Source organism: Euprymna scolopes, chromosome 1 (genome assembly GCF_053919585.1).
Source record: "Euprymna scolopes isolate OS-2025 chromosome 1, ASM5391958v1, whole genome shotgun sequence".
Taxonomy (NCBI): Eukaryota; Metazoa; Mollusca; class Cephalopoda; order Sepiida; family Sepiolidae; genus Euprymna; species Euprymna scolopes.
Window position 1 is genome coordinate 29,157,325 of NC_136482.1, and position 18,171 is coordinate 29,175,495.

At 32.9% G+C, this 18,171-nt stretch overlaps 1 protein-coding gene across 4 annotated transcripts in view; it reads right to left on the reverse strand.

Annotated features, from left to right (window-relative positions):
• LOC145290933 (rabphilin-3A-like) overlaps positions 1-18,171 on the reverse strand; it is a 1,108,728-nt gene that overhangs the window by 778,401 nt on the left and 312,156 nt on the right. The window lies entirely within an intron of this gene.

The window sequence follows — 18,171 nt, forward strand, 5'->3', positions numbered from 1 at the left end:
TTTGATGTACGTGTTCCATCTCAGACCAGGAGTAAAAGTCAGACCTTGAAGTTTGTCCAAGCATGGACCTCCCCCAGGATGAGAGCCATTTATTTCGATCGATGCCAGATGGTGATGGAAAGATAGAAGCTTGGTTTTAGATGCATTAGAAGTAACCAGTCAGCCACTGCTTCCCCATTGCACCACGTGATCAAAATCAGAGGAAAGAGAACTTGGCCATTGACAGCGTCTGAAATGTTGCCATAGCTGATAGTGTCATCAGCACAAATGTCAACAAATGATCTTAGGATGTAATTTGGGAAATCATTGATGTAGATCAGGAAGAAAGTTGGGTCCAGGATGAACCCCTGAGGGACTCCAGCATTAATACTGTGAGTTTCTGATTTCTGCCCATCAACCACTATACTTATCAACCTATCAGAAAGAAATGATTTAATAATTGAAAATACATTTCCAGCTATACAGGAGATTTTGTGGAGTAGACCGTTATGTCATACCATATAAAAGCCCTTTCATATGTCAAGAGCAATAGTGCTAGAAAGGAAGCCTCCATCAAGAGATTCGCTAATCCTATGAGATATAACTATTAGTATATCTGCTGTAGATCTAACAGAACGGAATCCATATTGCATGTCACAGGAGATTATTTTTGCTAAGGTGGTTGATAACGTCTCTATTTAACAGATTCCAACAACTTATTCATGATGCACAGAAGACTGATTAATCTGTATTGAAAGGGAGATATATATATTATTTTTGATAAAGTTTAATTTAGTTCAGAAAAGTTTGGTAATCCATCATGGAAATATTTTATTTGTTTATAAAATAGTGCTCAATATCAAGTAGACCTACATATTTATTTAGTATAAATGTTTTTTTATATAGATATTTTGGCTACATATGTGCATACATGCTTCAGTTGCAATTATATTTAGGATAAGCTACCTCAAGCCAACTTTCAATATCTCAACCTTGGAAACTTGACAAATTGGCCCGATAAAGCTTAGTCTAAATAATGGCTGCAGTTGAAACATATTCGTACATATGTAGCTCAAGATTGTTAATGTACACAAAAATTAATATCATATTTTAATGTGTGTGTATATGCATATCCTGATGCGTGCATATAAGCAAGCCAGTAGTTCCTATACTTTTCTTTTCAAACGGGACAAATCTTTTCAGTTCGTTAAATTACAAATCAGAAGCAATAAGAAAGAATTCCAAAGAAAGTAAGAGATAAAATCGCCATTCTTAGAATTTGGTCACTGATGGGGAAAATGAAAAGAAGGGCAAAACTTTATAGGACAGAACTTTGCTGACCGGCTGCCAGGGTCGGAATACCTAAAAGGAAAGGTGCCAAAGTATCCGATTTTGTTCCAGGAGCAATCAATTCTGATACAAGTTTTATAGAACACAGATTACAGATACAAGAGTGTTAGGAAAGGCAGATAATAATTCTCTGACGTTATTTGTCTCGAGCGATAATTATCGAAGAAGAAAGAAGAAAAAGAAGAAGCAGTTAATAACGAATGTCTATAATGTTCAGAAATGATGAATTGTGCGTCAACATTTATGTGGGTTTTAAACATATATGAAGAGGAAGTTTCAAAACATTTTATGATCTTTAACAATTCTGGTTCAAATTATCTCAAGTTTTAACAGCATTTGTAGAAACAGGTAAATTACGTTTCATTTTAGTGACCTTCTTATAAGAAAGTTATACACGGTCAAGTGTAGGCTTGATGAAAGTGTTTCTGTGGAACAAACTGGAATCGAACCTGGTACACCCAAGTCTCCAGTCTGTCAATCACTCAGCCAGCATCAGCCTCTTCTCAATTTTTATCTTACATTTTCAGACACAAGGTAACACCCCCATCTCCACACACAAACATAAAACAAAATTCACAATCCTTTCAAATTTTTTTACTGAGAGTCCATGCTGGTGAATTATAAAGCAGCGTCGGCTCCAAACAAGTTTTTCTTGATCTGTTCCATGAAGACAGTTTTCTAAATGATTTTGTCGTTCCCAAAGAAAGGAGAGCTCAGTCAGACAAATAATTTTAGAGGCATCTCACTTACACCAATAGCTGCAAAAGTATACAACAGGATGCTCCTCCTTAGAATAACACTTGAAATGGAAGAAATGACCGGAAGAAATCAAAATGGGTTCAGAAAAGCCGCTCAAAAATCAGTCAAATTTTGAATGTTAAAAGAATTATCGAAGGAGTAAAATCAAAACAACTACCGGCAACATTAATGTTTGTAGATTTTTAAAAAACTTTTGATTCGGTTCAAAGAGAAAAAGAAACACATTTTATTGCCATATGAAAAAAGGCTGATCTGAAATTGCATTATTTTTTATTGCTTAAGACATATTTTAGGCAAGCCCTTGTGGTTCATACGTAACATGATTGACTAAAAACAACCTAGTTGTGGGTTTGAATCTTGCTCCACTTAGCCACAAAAAATTTAACCTATATATATATATATATATATATATATATATATATATATAGGAAAACAATAAGAATGGAAAGTGAAGTCACAAAACTATATATTAGTAAATATAGAATGGTTCATTTATTCAATAAGGGTATACAAACATTTAGCTGGGGGATAGAGGGGACGGTTATAGAATTGAACTTACTCTCTTCTTCTAACTCACTAAGCTAGCTATATATATATATGACTTTATTACAATGTATAAAAATGTATGTATTGTTATGTATAATATGTATGCATATGTGAATATGATATCTTGAATTATTGTATACATATAATCTTGAAACTGATATTAATCATCCCGACTCTGATATCAAGGAATTAATAAAGGATCCAAGAAAATGATTAACTGACAAAATGTGTCAATAAAATATACTCGAATGAAATTCTGCCAAACTACAGAAATAACGGAAGAGAATTGAATTTTATAATTAAGCTGGTTTTAATGGAAAACAGAATTGTTCGCAAAAAATGAACAAAAATTAATGCCTTATATCTATGAGCAAAAATGAAATTAAATCCCATCACTATTGCGTTGAATAAAAATAAATTTCCATAAAAAGGAATCCAACTACAAATAATTCTGATCGTCATGCAGTGTTGAATGTCTATTTTACATGCTGACATGTGTTGGATGGCTTTTAGAAATTACTTCTAAACTAAGCTATATGTACGGGTCTTTCTTTATAGAGCTTTCTCTCAAATATATCGTTATCATTCAGTGCCCTGTTTTTCTTGGTCTTCTCCTACAACCGCACCTGCTACCCCAATTGTTTTACAATTATAACCACTCAAACTCTCATCAATTCATTTAACATGACCATACCATCGAAGTCTACTTTCTGCACAGATTTGCCAATACTGTCTAGATTTAATCTTCTTATAAAGCGATTAGATGCAAGTCTGCCTTTTACACACCCATTGTATCATTCTCATGCCATTTTTCTTCATGCAACACATATCCTCAATCCTCACTGGACAAGTTTAACTGTAATACATCATCACACTACATGCACATAGCTTAAAGACTCTTCCCTTGATTGACAGTGGTAATGATCTGCTGGGTAAAAGAAACCAGTGACATTAACCTTAGTGGTACCCAGAAGTCAGGGGAGATTACAATGTTATTATTTTGCAGTTCTTGTTTGAGCCGAAATATGTTAATCTGAATTTAAGTTAGGAACTTACTTGTCAACCTGATACAAGTCATATTATGATGTTTAGATTTTCCTCAATATTATTAACTTACATATATAATGATAAAGGAAAGTATTGTTTTTGGTTGGAAATAAATTTTACTAAGTTCACAAAACAGACTAATTTGACTGTCAGTAGTTCATTTGCAACTATTTATTTAGATACTTTTACATTATCGTCACTTTAGATGCTTTTACATTATCGTCACTTTAGATGCTGTTACATTATCGTCACTTTAGATGCTGTTACATTATCGTCACTTTAGATGCTTTTACATTATCGTCACTTTAGATGCTTTTACATTATCGTCACTTTAGATGCTTTTACATTATCGTCACTTTAGATGCTTTTACATTATCGTCACTTTAGATGCTTTTACATTATCGTCACTTTAGATGCTTTTACATTATCGTCACTTTAGATGCTTTTACATTATCGTCACTTTAGATGCTTTTACATTATCGTCACTTTAGATGCTTTTACATTATCGTCACTTTAGATGCTTTTACATTATCGTCACTTTAGATGCTTTTACATTATCGTCACTTTAGATGCTTTTACATTATCGTCACTTTAGATGCTTTTACATTATCGTCACTTTAGATGCTTTTACATTATCGTCACTTTAGATGCTTTTACATTATCGTCACTTTAGATGCTTTTACATTATCGTCACTTTAGATGCTTTTACATTATCGTCACTTTAGATGCTTTTACATTATCGTCACTTTAGATGCTTTTACATTATCGTCACTTTAGATGCTTTTACATTATCGTCACTTTAGATGCTTTTACATTATCGTCACTTTAGATGCTTTTACATTATCGTCACTTTAGATGCTTTTACATTATCGTCACTTTAGATGCTTTTACATTATCGTCACTTTAGATGCTTTTACATTATCGTCACTTTAGATGCTTTTACATTATCGTCACTTTAGATGCTTTTACATTATCGTCACTTTAGATGCTTTTACATTATCGTCACTTTAGATGCTTTTACATTATCGTCACTTTAGATGCTTTTACATTATCGTCACTTTAGATGCTTTTACATTATCGTCACTTTAGATGCTTTTACATTATCGTCACTTTAGATGCTTTTACATTATCGTCACTTTAGATGCTTTTACATTATCGTCACTTTAGATGCTTTTACATTATCGTCACTTTAGATGCTTTTACATTATCGTCACTTTAGATGCTTTTACATTATCGTCACTTTAGATGCTTTTACATTATCGTCACTTTAGATGCTTTTACATTATCGTCACTTTAGATGCTTTTACATTATCGTCACTTTAGATGCTTTTACATTATCGTCACTTTAGATGCTTTTACATTATCGTCACTTTAGATGCTTTTACATTATCGTCACTTTAGATGCTTTTACATTATCGTCACTTTAGATGCTTTTACATTATCGTCACTTTAGATGCTTTTACATTATCGTCACTTTAGATGCTTTTACATTATCGTCACTTTAGATGCTTTTACATTATCGTCACTTTAGATGCTTTTACATTATCGTCACTTTAGATGCTTTTACATTATCGTCACTTTAGATGCTTTTACATTATCGTCACTTTAGATGCTTTTACATTATCGTCACTTTAGATGCTTTTACATTATCGTCACTTTAGATGCTTTTACATTATCGTCACTTTAGATGCTTTTACATTATCGTCACTTTAGATGCTTTTACATTATCGTCACTTTAGATGCTTTTACATTATCGTCACTTTAGATGCTTTTACATTATCGTCACTTTAGATGCTTTTACATTATCGTCACTTTAGATGCTTTTACATTATCGTCACTTTAGATGCTTTTACATTATCGTCACTTTAGATGCTTTTACATTATCGTCACTTTAGATGCTTTTACATTATCGTCACTTTAGATGCTTTTACATTATCGTCACTTTAGATGCTTTTACATTATCGTCACTTTAGATGCTTTTACATTATCGTCACTTTAGATGCTTTTACATTATCGTCACTTTAGATGCTTTTACATTATCGTCACTTTAGATGCTTTTACATTATCGTCACTTTAGATGCTTTTACATTATCGTCACTTTAGATGCTTTTACATTATCGTCACTTTAGATGCTTTTACATTATCGTCACTTTAGATGCTTTTACATTATCGTCACTTTAGATGCTTTTACATTATCGTCACTTTAGATGCTTTTACATTATCGTCACTTTAGATGCTTTTACATTATCGTCACTTTAGATGCTTTTACATTATCGTCACTTTAGATGCTTTTACATTATCGTCACTTTAGATGCTTTTACATTATCGTCACTTTAGATGCTTTTACATTATCGTCACTTTAGATGCTTTTACATTATCGTCACTTTAGATGCTTTTACATTATCGTCACTTTAGATGCTTTTACATTATCGTCACTTTAGATGCTTTTACATTATCGTCACTTTAGATGCTTTTACATTATCGTCACTTTAGATGCTTTTACATTATCGTCACTTTAGATGCTTTTACATTATCGTCACTTTAGATGCTTTTACATTATCGTCACTTTAGATGCTTTTACATTATCGTCACTTTAGATGCTTTTACATTATCGTCACTTTAGATGCTTTTACATTATCGTCACTTTAGATGCTTTTACATTATCGTCACTTTAGATGCTTTTACATTATCGTCACTTTAGATGCTTTTACATTATCGTCACTTTAGATGCTTTTACATTATCGTCACTTTAGATGCTTTTACATTATCGTCACTTTAGATGCTTTTACATTATCGTCACTTTAGATGCTTTTACATTATCGTCACTTTAGATGCTTTTACATTATCGTCACTTTAGATGCTTTTACATTATCGTCACTTTAGATGCTTTTACATTATCGTCACTTTAGATGCTTTTACATTATCGTCACTTTAGATGCTTTTACATTATCGTCACTTTAGATGCTTTTACATTATCGTCACTTTAGATGCTTTTACATTATCGTCACTTTAGATGCTTTTACATTATCGTCACTTTAGATGCTTTTACATTATCGTCACTTTAGATGCTTTTACATTATCGTCACTTTAGATGCTTTTACATTATCGTCACTTTAGATGCTTTTACATTATCGTCACTTTAGATGCTTTTACATTATCGTCACTTTAGATGCTTTTACATTATCGTCACTTTAGATGCTTTTACATTATCGTCACTTTAGATGCTTTTACATTATCGTCACTTTAGATGCTTTTACATTATCGTCACTTTAGATGCTTTTACATTATCGTCACTTTAGATGCTTTTACATTATCGTCACTTTAGATGCTTTTACATTATCGTCACTTTAGATGCTTTTACATTATCGTCACTTTAGATGCTTTTACATTATCGTCACTTTAGATGCTTTTACATTATCGTCACTTTAGATGCTTTTACATTATCGTCACTTTAGATGCTTTTACATTATCGTCACTTTAGATGCTTTTACATTATCGTCACTTTAGATGCTTTTACATTATCGTCACTTTAGATGCTTTTACATTATCGTCACTTTAGATGCTTTTACATTATCGTCACTTTAGATGCTTTTACATTATCGTCACTTTAGATGCTTTTACATTATCGTCACTTTAGATGCTTTTACATTATCGTCACTTTAGATGCTTTTACATTATCGTCACTTTAGATGCTTTTACATTATCGTCACTTTAGATGCTTTTACATTATCGTCACTTTAGATGCTTTTACATTATCGTCACTTTAGATGCTTTTACATTATCGTCACTTTAGATGCTTTTACATTATCGTCACTTTAGATGCTTTTACATTATCGTCACTTTAGATGCTTTTACATTATCGTCACTTTAGATGCTTTTACATTATCGTCACTTTAGATGCTTTTACATTATCGTCACTTTAGATGCTTTTACATTATCGTCACTTTAGATGCTTTTACATTATCGTCACTTTAGATGCTTTTACATTATCGTCACTTTAGATGCTTTTACATTATCGTCACTTTAGATGCTTTTACATTATCGTCACTTTAGATGCTTTTACATTATCGTCACTTTAGATGCTTTTACATTATCGTCACTTTAGATGCTTTTACATTATCGTCACTTTAGATGCTTTTACATTATCGTCACTTTAGATGCTTTTACATTATCGTCACTTTAGATGCTTTTACATTATCGTCACTTTAGATGCTTTTACATTATCGTCACTTTAGATGCTTTTACATTATCGTCACTTTAGATGCTTTTACATTATCGTCACTTTAGATGCTTTAACATTATCGTCACTTTAGATGCTTTAACATTATCGTCACTTTAGATGCTTTTACATTATCGTCACTTTAGATGCTTTTACATTATCGTCACTTTAGATGCTTTTACATTATCGTCACTTTAGATGCTTTTACATTATCGTCACTTTAGATGCTTTTACATTATCGTCACTTTAGATGCTTTTACATTATCGTCACTTTAGATGCTTTTACATTATCGTCACTTTAGATGCTTTTACATTATCGTCACTTTAGATGCTTTTACATTATCGTCACTTTAGATGCTTTTACATTATCGTCACTTTAGATGCTTTTACATTATCGTCACTTTAGATGCTTTTACATTATCGTCACTTTAGATGCTTTTACATTATCGTCACTTTAGATGCTTTTACATTATCGTCACTTTAGATGCTTTTACATTATCGTCACTTTAGATGCTTTTACATTATCGTCACTTTAGATGCTTTTACATTATCGTCACTTTAGATGCTTTTACATTATCGTCACTTTAGATGCTTTTACATTATCGTCACTTTAGATGCTTTTACATTATCGTCACTTTAGATGCTTTTACATTATCGTCACTTTAGATGCTTTTACATTATCGTCACTTTAGATGCTTTTACATTATCGTCACTTTAGATGCTTTTACATTATCGTCACTTTAGATGCTTTTACATTATCGTCACTTTAGATACTTTTACATTATGTAATACTTTTACATTAGATACTAGTCTGCCTTTTACACACCCATTGTATCATTCTCATGCCATTTTTCTTCATGCAACACATATCCTCAATCCTCACTGGACAAGTTTAACTGTAATACATCATCACACTACATGCACATAGCTTAAAGACTCTTCCCTTGATTGACAGTGGTAATGATCTGCTGGGTAAAAGAAACCAGTGACATTAACCTTAGTGGTACCCAGAAGTCAGGGGAGATTACAATGTTATTATTTTGCAGTTCTTGTTTGAGCCGAAATATGTTAATCTGAATTTAAGTTAGGAACTTACTTGTCAACCTGATACAAGTCATATTATGATGTTTAGATTTTCCTCAATATTATTAACTTACATATATAATGATAAAGGAAAGTATTGTTTTTGGTTGGAAATAAATTTTACTAAGTTCACAAAACAGACTAATTTGACTGTCAGTAGTTCATTTGCAACTATTTATTTAGATACTTTTACATTATCGTCACTTTAGATACTTTTACATTATCGTCACTTTAGATACTTTTACATTATCGTCACTTTAGATACTTTTACATTATCGTCACTTTAGATACTTTTACATTATCGTCACTTTAGATACTTTTACATTATCGTCACTTTAGATACTTTTACATTATCGTCACTTTAGATACTTTTACATTATCGTCACTTTAGATACTTTTACATTATCGTCACTTTAGATACTTTTACATTATCGTCACTTTAGATACTTTTACATTATCGTCACTTTAGATACTTTTACATTATCGTCACTTTAGATACTTTTACATTATCGTCACTTTAGATACTTTTACATTATTTAATACTTTTACATTAGATACTTTTACCTTATTATACCTTGTAAAACTTATGTAAAAGCATAATATAACAACATTTTCAGAATAAATTCTAAAATTTCTTAAACAAAAAACAGGAAAAAATATTTTATTTTAAAAATATAAGATATATTAAAAGAAAATAAGAAACTCCCAAAATTTGTTGCACGAATGCACTTTTCTTTCTAATAACCGTTAGCTATTGTCAACATTTAATGTAAGATTTGCAATTTTTGTTGCTGATTGTGTACAGCAATTTTACCTGACTTACGAAGGTCACTCATGCTGCTGAATTTTCTATAAGAATGAATTCATCTCTTGATAATGCTCCACAGGTTCTCAATGAGATTCAAGCCAACTATTTGAAGGCCAGCCCATAAGAGAATCTTGAACAAATCCGTTTTCATTCAACCAGCATTTAGTAAACTTTGATGTATGACTTGGTGTGTTCTTTTGTATAAAGATCATGGATCAATGCTTAGGTAAAGACTAGTTATGAAGATATTCAAAGAAATGTTGATCTAGAAAATCACAGTAACATTTGGAATTCATTTTTACCCCATCTGTCACTTTAAGTGAATTCACAAACTCCATACTAATCATCCCAGCTCATATCATGATGGCATTGCGCCTTGTTAGTATTTAAAAAATTGTCTCGAGTCACTCATCCACGAGTCTATTCATCAGACTTATTGATGGTGATCCTTGATTCATTAATAAAAAACACTTTACTGAAATCAGTTTTTTTTTTTTTTTTTTAATTCTGCTCGTCCAAGGTTCTTTTTCTTAGTGTTTATATATAGCCTTTCCTCAAGTAGCAGTGGGTGATTTGCATAAAATCACTTATGGAAATTGCATAAAATGTCTTGTTAAGAATATTTCCAAATTTTTTCCATCGGCAAACTTCATAATGTTTCACACTTTGTTTACCTTGACAATCCAACGGATCTCTAGCGGCCTCAAATATATTTCGGTTTCTTATTAATTCTCTTTAGATATATGCTGCTTGTGCGGAGTTCGCACTGGTAATCAGTGTGAAAAAGACAGTTGTGATGCATCAGGGTGACGCATCACTAATCACCATCAATGGCCACAAACTAGAAACTGTCAAGAACTTTGTGTATCTTGAATCCAACATCAACAAGGGAATACCCATTGAACAGGAGCTACAAACGCACATAGGTAGAGCAGCGTCTACTTTCAACCGACTACGTTCAATAAATACCTCACTTCTCACACAAAATGCCGCATCTACGAATGCTGTGTTCTGAGTACCCTACTGTATGGAACAGAAACTTGGACCACGTATGCTCGTCACGAGAAAAGACTAAACGTCTACCATCTCCGATGCTTGCGACATATCATGAGCATCAATTGGTGGGATAGAATCACCAACGAAGAGGTGCTAAGACGTGCCGGCAGCTGCTCCTTATTCCAGACACTCAAGATCTGATGATCGAGTTGGCTTGGATACCTGCGCAGAATGCCCGATGGCCGTCTCCCTAAGGATATCCTCTACAGCAAACTAGCAAATGGAACAAGAAGCCGCGGTCGCCCGGTACTGCGCTTGAAAGACGTGGTCGAACAGGATCTGATCACTCTTAGCATCGATGTGAATGTGTGGGGGGAGTTAGCCGAAGACAGACCAGCATGGAGGCGTGCCTTAAGTAAGGGTGACGAAGGACTTGAGAACCTTTGGTTTGAGAGGTTGGCACAGAGAAGACAAAACTAGTGACTACATTTACTGTTGCTTGCATTAATCTTTCATAGATTGCTTGCCATTATTACATATGCGATAGATTTCGCTTTGTTAAATTCCTGAATTCAATCCAAGACTTCCTATTTGACATATTTTCTCCGATGATCCTTATTTAAGTCATTTAGAAATTTGAAGCAAAAACTTTCTCTGGCTAATTTCTTTGATTATAAAGTTATTTTCATTCAGTGTTAGTTCTTGTTCACGAGCCATGACTTACCTTTGCTAATTTCTTTGATTATATTATTCCTTTCCTTCTTTCTTAGTTCTTTTTTCACAAGCCATGAAACTAAATTCTAATTCTTGCAAATAATCTACTGGCATTACTAATTGCTATAATTACTGCAAAAATACTAAATATTAATCTGAAATTGAAAATTGGAACCGAATTGTTTCATGATTATTCTCTACACCTAGTAGTACAAATTATTTAATCCGATAACATATATGTATGAATTTTACATAAAATATTTGATAATATCTCTTTTACATATAATCTCTAAACGCAGTTTATATTGAAATAAATTGAATAATATATATTTTGGTGTTAAGAAGTTGTATAGATACTGTATAGCAGTTAACGTTCGTTAGACCCTAAGCCAGGTCCTACTTTTCTGACGTCAGAGAAATGACAGTGCAATGATTACGTAGATATGAAATGTGCACCCAGTTCAGATTCAGAACATAAGGTCAGACATTCTATTTGAGAAATTGGCCATTCCAAAACTTGATGTCCTCATAAAGGAAAACAGTCTCCACTGGTTCGCATTATATTGTTGCACATACACGTCTTGGAAATCCCATGGCAAGAGAGAAACTGTAGAAGAATAGCAAACACACAGCCACACACACACACATACAGTGAACTGTACGTAAGAACACACACACACACACACGTATATGTAAGAACAGTGATAAACACACAGATCCATAAGAGAAAACGTAAAAGGAAACACTTAGTAATAAATGTAACAGCAAGGGGTATATCAGCACTCGCAGAGATCTAAGACTGGATAGCAAAAAGAATGACGGATGATCCTAAGAAACATGAAAAAAAATCATCAAGTAAGACCGTAAACAGTGGAAAATGGAGCATAAATGATAAACCATAAATGAGTGTTTAAATATCTTTTTTGTCATATGCTTTTAAATTAATTTTGTTTCGAAAAGTTCTGAGTTAAAAGATTTCGTTTTGTGAATCTTGCAGTAGATTAGAAGTTAATGCGACAGACGACCAGGCATAGGAAAGTTACCGAGTTCTTCATTATTTCCATTCATTGCAGTTTGGCAATGCGATTCAGACAAATGTTACAAAGCAAATGTCTCAAATAGTTACCGGCTTTCTTTTTCCACTTTAAGATCCACTTTCCTCTTCACTTTCAAAAGCAAATTAATTTTACACAGAAGAGGGTTAATTCAAAATATTTTCAACCAATGAAAATCGTTTTAAATTCCCAAAAGTAACAATCCTGTATCAAATTAACCAAAGCCTATAAAAAAAGTTGGTTCTGGATGCCTCGATTCTTAGCATCAACAACGTCCATTCTAGAAACATTGAGTGCCTCAAGGTCACTATCTGCACTACAAATCTTTTCTGAAGAAAAACAGCTATTTCCTTGTTTGGTCGATCTCTTTAAGAAAGAGAAAAAAAGAAAGTCTCCCTTTACCATGCTAGACAAATTGAAGAGTGATTTTTTTTTTTTAGAATTATAAAATATTCTTGTATGTTCACTACTAGAGAAATTCCAGTTTTATTTTAGTTTAATTCAATCTCTCCTTTACTACATTTTCTGCAGAGATATAATCAATTGGCCAAATGAGTTTTGGAGCACTGACCTCTTAATTAAGTTTTCAAATGGAATGGGTTTTGGTTCATAAATATATATTCAATTTGAATAACATTTATTTTGTGATTCAATGTATCTGCTATTTAAAGCGATGATAAAGTTCAGTATCATGAGATAATAATGCATGGAAAGCAAAACGCACATCGTTTACAGGCGAATAATTTTTATAAATATTTGGCCACTTAAAAAATGAATGAAAAGCCATAAGGGTCATTTAGAATTAGTTTATAAATCATGTCAGGCATGGAACGAACCAGCAATGGAGAATCATGGCAATGCATTTAAAATCACTGACACAACATACACAAATTATTAAATACCCACACAAAATAAAAATAATTTGATTATCTGAATATATTAAAAAATTAAATATCAGATTTTATCCGGACTGTTTTTCTTTATGTTTCTCAATTTTTGTGATGAAGTTAGATTATTTGGACGACTGTTCTCATCTTGAGCGTTCTTTTTAAGTGAATGCAATCTCTAATATTTTTCAGGTGTATCTTGTCGAATTCATTGAATCTGCACAAAATTTCAAATGGAAACCTTTATTTAATCCACCGGGATAGCAGACCCCAATTCCATCAGTTATGATCGGGTAGAAGTCTTAAGTAATCCACAACTGTATTTTTGGTATAAACTGCCTCTTCAGCCTCCAGAAGAGTGTCACTTAAAACTGAACTTTACTTAGTACTTTATCTGCTACATCACCTAGTACTATGTAAAATTCAAGTGTTGTCTGGTGATTGAAGGTTGAATTCTCAGTGAGGGCAATACGAAGAATAGAATTGTAAATTATTCAAGACTTATACCCAATCATAGGCTGACAAAACAAGAGCATGCTACTACCCCGTGGATTAAATTCCATGCAGATTTTTGAGTTTGACAGAAAGATTCCAGAATTCAACAACATACACCTGAAGAAGTTTGGAGGTTACATCATCTGAAACGTCATGTTCTTTATTTCTTTACAGTAAACAAGTTTTTCTTTATCAATCAATTAAACAAGTTCCAAAGTATTTTCCAAAAGGATTTAAAACCAATACTTGTTTAAAAGTACTCAATACTAGGTAGAGCTTTATGCATATTGATTATGCAAACGTTTGTGTTGCTTATGCTACAGTCGTCATGTTCTAGGGATAACAGCTCATTTGAGTTCAAAATGATTATGAAGATCAATCCAGAAACTGCACTGCTATTGTTTTTTGTTTTTGTTTTGATTTCTGGTTTGTTTTCCTTGTGCAAGTTATTTTCATCGCATTCTGGTGAAGTGGGATCATCAGAACGCGATTGCAATAACATAAGCCATAGAAATGTATTAACACTAGCACAGTGTCGTAGCAAGGGGGGGGGGTGATAAATATAAGTTCCAGAGCCCTTATTGCCATTGACGCGCATATCTGCATCAGTCCTCATTGAATGTCCGTTTGCAATTTTAGGCTAAAGCCAACCTTTTTGTGATCAAGATACACACTGATGGCAAAATGTGTATTCCATTACATATCATGTAATGTCTGTGCTTGAAGATTTTTATAGTGAAGAAAGACTTTGCACCGAGACAATCCCACTCTCTTAACAACTGCCACATTGAACCAAAAAGAGCAAGTTGACATCATTGGATGCAGCAATCGCCGCAGGTTTTATATCAGGGTTTTCCTTCTCCTGGAGAGGTTGCCTTCACCACGGCTTACGGGAGCCCTCTCCACTCACCATGCCATTTTATCCATGACTAGGACTACGGTTGCTGGGCACCAGAGCATACTCCACACACCGGTGGGTCATATATACCGCAGCTGACAGGGCCTAGGCTCCTTTGGAGGTTTCTGTCAGGGTTAAAAGAACCTTGGCCCACAAGGCAGTGGAGGTCCAGCTATACAGCGCAGGATACTCGCCATTCATCAGAGCCCCGTCTGCATGGCAGAGGTCACGACGTGCACGTGGGGTTGATTTGTTTGGGAGAAGCACAGAAATACGCTAAGACATCTGTGTGCTTTTAACACACGTCCACACCAGACCTTGACCATATATGTGTATGTATGTATATATATGCATGCATATGTGTATACATGTATGTATACATAGTTTTTTTTTTATAAATTTAAGTTTGAATTTATAAATTTAATAAATTCAAATTTCAAATATTCTCATTTAAATTTATAAAAAAATGCTTTCTAAAATGTGTGACTTTCCATCTCTTAAATTTTGTGCTTAAACCGAGCGATTAAACACGAGGATTTCAAAAAGCGCCGATACAAGACGTTTATTCCTCTTCGAGATGCTCGACCTCTTAATAATAACATTATGAAGTAAAAGAAAAGAAAACTACATTGGACTATCCTATCTTTGAAACAGTCATATTATTTGGCAAATATTCGGACTTTAATACGAACAAAAAAGTAAATAAAAATTATTTTATCATTTCATAACATTTTTAGGTGTCCAAATGTTCTCATTTAAATTTATTATTATATTTGTTTGTGTAGCCAATTAGTTTAACTTTTATTTATAATTTGAATTATACGTTTTTGTTTGGAAAAAAAAGTATTTTATTTCTTTTGTTTCATATTAACGTTTACATATTTCCCTTCAGATTAATGTTTACATACTTATTATTATTCAACTTATTGAAAAGAAATTGTTAAATTAAATTTAAATTTAATAAAAGAGGAATTGTGCAAACATTAATTTGAAGGCAATTGTCTAAACATTAGTTCAATGAAAATAAATATTTTGAGGGCTTTTTGGAATTTTAAAGGTTTAAACAGGTTGTCATATGCCAGCAGTAGGCGGGGGGGGGGCAAAACAGGTAATCATATGCCAGCACCGGGAGCAAATTTTATGACCGCCCCAGGCAGCAAAATATGATGCTACACCACAACACTAGCATATTTACTTAGTTTCTTCAGATTTCATAAGTATTACTAAATTGTTTTTAACCTGCAGGATTTTTCCTGGCCATCATTGCATGCTTCTAACTTTACACCTGAAAAAGCATGGGAGGAAATGTTAAGGATGGGTTCGGGAAGTCAATTACTAAAAACCATCGAACACATGCCAGTTTATAAAACAGGCGCATTATGAATTATCTTATGAATTCTTGACAATGAAATACCTTGCTTAGTGATCTAAGTGGTCTATGTTTGGAAAGCAGCGACTTTTTTGAGGAGTGGAGGATTCTTTTTTATGGAAATCGCTCCAGACAAGGCATGAAGCCAATTTATGTAAGTAGCTAAAAATACTACTACTAGGTCAAAAACTTGCCAACGATAAGTGTTAGATGGAATAGATTCTAGACTAGAAAACAGCAATTCTCCCTTCTTTGTCAGAATCGTCGGTCATGGAATATGAAGACAAAAGAACAATAAATGAAGCAAGAGGTACAGAGTTTTATTACATCACATGTTTCAAAGAAGAGAAACAAATAAAGAAAATCCGTTTAGAATTCCAATTATTCACAATTACGATGACGAATGATTTCAGATTAGAATTTCCAGGCACGTTTTTCTTATTCATTGCTGCTTTGAAATAACGAATCGTTGTGATAGCAATTCTGGAAAATCTCTTTCTGTTGAATTGAGGTTGACCCACCACCACCAAAAAAGCAAGAAATTTGAAAAGAAAAAAAAAATGTAATTAAACGAGAAATTCGTTTTAGTTAACGTCAGTAATTGGAAAATTTATTTCCCAAGAGTTTTAATTATTTTTTTACAGTGCTTGTGCAGTACAATGGGATCTCAAAACTTTGATGTACATATTTAAAACTGTTGTATCTGTGATCAGTGGAATTGTATCATAAGGTTACTGGTACAATCCTAAAAAAGTAAAAAAAAAAAAAAAAAAAAAAAAAAAAAAAAGAAGCAAAACTCTTCTGTGCAATCAATCAAGCACATCTTAGCTGAGACTTCTAAGATAAATAGAGACATCATTAATGATTATTATCCTCAAAATAATAATCTGGGTAGAATTTGCCTTTCTGATCAGTCTATTGTCAGAGGATTAATTTGTTTAAGAGAGCATCTGAGAAGAAAGTCATATGATGAAATGAAATTCATCATTAAAAACCGAGGTTATTGTAAAGTCTAAGCACATGAAGACAGCCAATGAAAATAGATTATAAATGAAGCATGAATAGAATTCAATTAGTTACTTTCAAAGTTATTTTTGATACTTTGTATATTTACAGATCTACTGACATATTTATCTATCTACTAGAGGAACCTGTGCTAATTCCACAGTGGACTCGTATGTAGTATATTGATCTTGGAATTCTGTGAATGTTTAGCATAAATCGAGACGCCCAGATATTATTGTAGTTTTTTTTTTTTTTGTTAAAATTGCAAAAAGTATTTATCTAAGCTAGCAGGGACTCACAGTGTAGCCCGGTTTTAAAATACATTTAAAACATGATATTTTAATTTATGCAGTTTTCGTATATATTATTATACAGTAAATTTTCTATTCTTATATATTATAAAGCTGTTATTTCAAAAACACACACACATGTATATATATATATCCATACGGTTTGGGTGCATCAGCTATAATCGAAACCGAAACCAAAACTTATGAAGAATTCTTGGTAAAATTATTTATTACAAGAAATGGAAGGTCATAACAATTAAACGACAGTCACTCGGAAGAAAGATGTAAGCGTGACACACAAAATAACACACACGCTACTGTATTAATATATTGATGAAGCGGTCATTAAGTTAGACGATCTCCGTTGTTTTATATGCTATGATTCAACTGCCCCATTTAGCACAATGGTAAGAGGGTCTGCCAATGAGCTGGGAGACTAGCGTTCAACCCTTGGTAAGGTTATACTAAAAATTTTTTAAATGGTACTTAATATCTCTTGGTTAAACACACAGCATTTTAAGAGGAGTATCAAGCATAAATGGAGCCATTGGGTCGCTGTCAACTATGGTTGATCACTTTACATACACTGATTTATGTGTAAGAATAAATGCTTTCGTCAGCTGTGTTATATATATATGTGTGTGTGTGTGTACTTATGCATGAATGTGTAT